The sequence below is a fragment of the Seriola lalandi genome, unplaced genomic scaffold (assembly GCF_002814215.2).
Source record: "Seriola lalandi dorsalis isolate HSWRI2012SDOR001 ecotype SW California unplaced genomic scaffold, Sedor1 jcf7180002054284, whole genome shotgun sequence".
Classification (NCBI taxonomy): domain Eukaryota; kingdom Metazoa; phylum Chordata; class Actinopteri; order Carangiformes; family Carangidae; genus Seriola; species Seriola lalandi.
The window spans coordinates 359,201-364,974 of record NW_019524837.1 but is presented as its reverse complement, the minus strand read 5'-3'; the positions used below and the strand labels follow the sequence as shown (position 1 = coordinate 364,974).

At 40.0% G+C, this 5,774-nt stretch overlaps 1 protein-coding gene across 1 annotated transcript in view; it reads right to left on the bottom strand.

The window, feature by feature from the left end:
* Positions 1–3,066, bottom strand: part of hoxd3a (homeobox D3a) — a 5,333-nt gene extending 2,267 nt beyond the window's left edge. Inside the window, exon 1 of the mRNA XM_023405695.2 lies at positions 1,030–3,066. The gene's annotated coding sequence lies outside the window, so the exon portion shown is untranslated. The remainder of the gene's footprint in view (positions 1–1,029) is intronic.
* Positions 3,067–5,774: the final 2,708 nt, after the last annotated feature.

The window sequence follows — 5,774 nt, the reverse complement described above, 5'->3', positions numbered from 1 at the left end:
TGGGTTGGGGGTGGGAGGTAAATATATTTCATTAGCCTCAACCCATATATTTTGGCTTGTTGCTCAATTTCCCTCCTCTGTCCCATTCATTCAAAACTCACCTTTAATTCAGTGATTCAGATTCAATGGAGAAAAAAAAGCCAAATATTAAATGATTTTTTTTTTCTAGCAGCTACATTTGTTTCAGGAGCAGAGCATGAGAAAGCATGTCAGCATTTTAAACTACGCCGAAACTGAAATATCAAAGGGCCCTGTGCCACTATACTACTGTATGTTGGTGGCTTGAGGAGGTGCAGTCTGCGCCGTGCATAACAATTGCACCTGTCAGTGTGGACCGCGGCAAAATTTATGACCGCAAATGTTATGGTTGTAAACGGCCTCAGAGAGGAATGAAAAGCAAAACACTCCTCAAGACCCGCAGCCCTCAGAAGTGTAAAACTGAGCGTAGGAGGAAGGCAAGGGAAAGAATTTCATACTCGGCGACTTCTCCCATACAGAGAGCCGGTTTATAAATGATGCCTCCATTCTGGCTGGAGTGCGAGTCCTGCAGCCAAACGCCGAGGTGAAAGACTGGGAGCTGCTTTGGCTGGTTTAGAAAACAGGCGGAGGCGCATCTGATAACACTCGTAAAATGTGGAATTCGTGGGATGGAGTGGTGAAATTCTTCCTCATTTTACCTTTTTTTTTTATTTTTGCATGTGTATTTCTTATCTTTGAGAGGAATTGTGTGTTTTTGTTTTTTCTATTTTTCTTTATTGCAAAAAGCAACGTTTAGTTCATTGTATTATTATGCGGGCGAGTCTGTTGCAAACGAAAGAAAAAGGGCAGATATTTAAATGGGACTCTGGTCTGCGTAAATAATTACACGTCCAGGTTAAGTTAAAGTCATCCCTCATGTCTGTTTACGTGATTTAAGCCTCCTGTGAAACTCTGAGAGCGCTAATATGCAGCCTAATAACAAATCACCCTTTCACCTGGTTAGCAGTTGGCTGTGTTGTCTGCTCCCTTCATTAAAGAAGTGTTACTCACCGAAATCTGCGCAGATCTCTTTTATTTCCCTCACGCATTCATCACTGCTCTCACCTCGACCTGGAAGGGAAATAAAATAAAATAAAAATTTCTTCTCATTGCAGATTTTTTATTTTTTCTCTTTTAAATCTTAGCAAAGTGTCGGCCTTCAATTTGATGCATATTGTACGTTATACCAAAATAAAGATTAATATTAGGCCCATTTATCTCCAAAACAATACAATGAAAATACACAATAATAGGAATTTAATTATAAAAGCTTTAGTAAAAAAAAAAAAAAAAAATCTAATTCTGGACAGTTAATGAATACTTAGCTAAAGTGGAAAACTGAGAATAGATCAAATATGACATGTATATTGATATATGGCTTGAGAGTGAAAAGTCTTACATGTGCACTTTTTATACAAAGAGCCAGGCCAAACATTTAGCAGTCATAAGCTTTTTTAGGTGACCCTCGGGTCATTCAGCATTAAGACTAAGTTTAATGAACAACGAGCAGTTTGGCTTCAAGTAAAGAGCCAAGTCTCAACTAAACTCACAGCAGCTCTTCAGCGGTGACTGAGACAGAGGAGAGGATGCTCTGCCGACGGCCAGAAAGAACAAATTAAACCTCAGAAAATTAATATTCAGTTAATTGTTTTTTTTATCATTTTTTCCCCCTGTGAGTGTGAGTGTGAGCGTGAGTGTGTGTGTGTGTGTGTGTGTGTGTGTGTGTGTGTGTGTGTGTGTGTGTGTGTGTGTGTGAACCACCGCTGCTGTTTTCCTGCCTGCATTTGGACATAATTGCCCTAAAACATGATGATGGAAATTTAAAACCCCTTCGATGTGGAATATTTGTTAAAGCTGGTCGATAATCTGCGCCTCAAGTGCTTTTCGGCCACACTGGGGCTGCTAGTAGCAGACATGGTCCTCTTTTCAAACAACAGTGTTTTTCGCCTACGCGTTGTTACGGTAAGTTTACTTCACACAATGGGCCGGAGTCAGTGTGGAGTGTTATTATCTCCGCTTATCCCTTCAAAGTCTACTAATATTTCAAGTTAAACAGCCCTGAGAGGCGTGCTGGTATACTGCTGGAAATTAGTTGCTACATTACAAATAATAGCAGGTGATACAGTCCAACATTAAGCCAGACTTCTACTCGATGTTGCTGTGATATATGCAAGGTCTGTTATTTATTTATTTTTTGTTCCTAGAGAAAATATGGGCTGCTCACAAAATGCGTAAATCCTTGCTGCACCAAAAATGTTTTTGCTATACTGTTGATTTCAGTGGAAATTCAGCTTCCATTCTGCAGCAATCATGAGTTTATAGTTAATAAAAATGCAGTTCACATAAAATTAAAGCTTAATTCATTGCTAAAAAAATTAATAATCTTTCAGCCAAATTGGAAATACCCAATTAATATATAAACTTTTATTGCCTTTGCGACTCAGGCCTGATGTTTCTTCTTATATTGACAAAACGTAAAGAGAGGAAAAACATCACATGAGCTTCAGTGAACCAAACAAGTTCACCACAGAAGTCTCCAAATAGCAGGGAAAATATAAGTATTTGCCTTCGTCCTCGTTGACTATATCCAGCCCGGTAATCCTTTTAAAACATCCAATATGAATTCGTGTTTAATATAACGTTGCAGGTTAACAAAGCCATACAGTTGAAACCACATAAATCACGGCAAACGCCACTGTGACGATAAGACAACAAATTAATGTGATTTACGATCCAAGAGTGAAAAAGAAAAAAAGTTCCTCGGCTACTTCTTCCTTCCCGAGCCGCTTTTCATCGAGACGTGAAACCAGCCGAAAAGCGCAGGAGCGAGCTCAGGCTCAATGTGTCGATAATATTTGAAAAAAATATATATATGCATATGAATCTGCTTTTGAAGAGGTGGCTGTGGACTCCATAATCCGCATGCAACTGTCGCCGGTGAGAGCGACATTAACAAGCATCACCTCCTTGAATGGAATAAATCATATCTATATTTCCTTGCATTATATTAACCCGTGGTTAAAGGTTGCTTTGTGCCACGCAGTTGCTGCTTACCTGTGAATCAATTCATCATAAAGCAGCTTCCCTTCTTCAGCCTCAGCTCCTTTCCAACGCAGTCTCTAGAATAAATCCTTCAGCCTTTGTCTGTAGACAATGCTGTCCTAAACCTGATCTTGCTGTTTTTCAGACATTTCCATATACCAGTGGAGACAGTATTCCCGAAAGAATGGAAGGACTCGCATTCAGCTACCAATAAAAAAGCGAACAAGGTATCCTTATTCCAGAAAAAAAAAATCCCTGGCAATCAATCACACATTGAAATATACAGGAATTCAGAAGCGGATATAGGCCTGTGCGGATTTGGAGCTATAACATTAGGATTTTTTGGAGTTTCTGGACGCTTTGTGGTGACAAATAAAGGCGCTGCCTTAAGATACAAGCATATTTGTTCACGTGATTGTTCTCTTCTTCAACCGAGCCTTACCTCACCAATCCATTTTGATAAAGGGTGGCGTTTATTTCCTCCTCAACTGTGTGAAAATGTTCCACTGCCTATTTCTTTTTCATCTCCTTCCTGAACTGCGAGCTTTTACATCTACAGCCTGCACTTCAACACAGAGAGCAGATATTGCTTTGGTTTGGCTACTAATAATAAAGATGTACTTATTCCCTGCATGTGCTGTATCAGGGCTGTGCAGTTGCAGCATATAGTGCAGTGTATTTGCGTAAAAATGATCTGTGCATTTTGTAGGTTAAAGCAGCTTTGAGGTTTCCTGCCTTCTGTGGATTTTCACATCATTTGTCCACAAATAGAAACTATCAGGGATTTCACAATAAAACCTGTAAAATGGGCCTATAACGCAACGCACACACGTATTTCTGTCTAATATTGTTTAACTAAACTAGAGTACTTTCTGTTTAGTCGCCCAATAGCTGCAATGGTGTGGGATGTGCATTTGTAAAATGATTTATGAAATAAATAACATGTGGGATACTTTTTCTTCTTCTTCTTCCAGCTGGGACTGGGATTGTATTCAAATAAAGCACATTATCATCTTTTGTTTGTTGTGTCTGTCTTCACACTCTGCTGAAACACAAAGAGTGAGAGAGCCAAGTCTTCTCCTGCATTGTTTTCAATATCAATCGCAGGGGCAATAAAATAAAAATGAAATAACAGCACAGATTAATAAGCAGTAAATAAATACTCTGGTAGAGACTAGCAGGGGCTGGGAAGAGGGAGATTTGCAGCCTCAGAGAGCGTCGGCTGCTTCAGCGGTGGGTTATCTTTGCTGAGATGAAGGAGGAGAGGAAGAAGGAGAAGAAGGAGAAGAAGAAGAAGCAGAAAAAGGGGATGCAGGACTGGGAGCGTCGTAGCATATGTTCAGAGGGTAATAAAAGTGAAAGATTTACAGTTTTCGCCCGGCCCCCCAACAGCCTCGCACCCTTTCAGGAATTACTGAGAATGATTTACAAGGAGGTAGAACTGTCAGGCTGCCCAAACTTCCACTAGCTCCAAGAAATCAAAATGAGATCATCTCCTCCAACAATAAAAACAGTAGAAATAGACTTTCCTCCAACGCAAAAGGAAAAGATAAATAACCAGTTTTTTCCTCTTTTTCTGAAAAGCTAGACTATAAATCAAGATATGTTCGTTTCTGCTCAATAATCAGTCACAGCAAATGGGTAATTCCAGTGCTGTGTCTTTTCAAAAAAAAAAAAAAAAAAAATTCTGAGTTAAACTGGTTGAAATCTGAATTAGAGTCTGAATAAAGAATGAATGGGCCCTGTGGAGGGGCCACACTCAGCTATGTGTCCGAAAGAGCATTTATTCAGAGTGAGCATCCATAAATACACGTCACTGTCCTTTCCTCTTTACGATCTCTCCTATCAGTCCCTTTCAAGATATATGCGTAAAAACAGCGAACTCCAAAATTCTACCGTTTCTGATATAATTTATATCTAAAGAAAAAAAAACAAAAAACAATCATGCAACACAGCTACTAGCCACAATTCTGCTCACAGCACACACATCAAAGGGAGCAATTTATCAAATATCACGACATTTGATATCGTCATTTACCAGCTCGGGCAACATGAAAAATGCTGAAATATTTACCTACCCAAGCATCCATCGGTTCGGGTGTGTTGCTAAAGTGCGGGGCTACGGTTGCGCCGGGTATCGGATATTATTTTCTTGGGGGATCTCTTCAGTTTTCAAGTCTGATAGAGTCCTTGCGATTAATGACGACGCCGTGTTTCTAGGGGGACGTGCTGCATTAATTATTTAGACAATCACGTGGTCGAGAATAGAGAGCGGAGTGGTATAGTCTCTGGATTATATCTCTGAATGCAGACAGCGCACTTTAATATATCTTAGGGGGTTGTCTGGCTCGGAGAGGCTTCTGCGAAACCAGCTGGAAATCAAATATGGCCGGATGGAGAGCAACGACGTTGTATTCCTGCACTGGGTGCAGTGTCATTGAAAATGGCACTGCCTTTGGCTCCCATTTATTGCTGTTCAGACATGTAGGTCAGTGTGGCTACACACTGCACGTTGTAGTAGGCTGCTCTGACCTGATAACTGCTGGGGAAGCTGTGTGTATGATCTATTTATTTTCAATGAATGTTAATATCAGGAGTTCAGAACAGATGGGTTTTATATTAAATGGCTTTTAAATAATAAATGAAGAACAGAAGTTACTAGTTTCCTTTAAAGAGTAATGTATATTAGGTAGGTTAGTTAGCCCCCCCCCCCC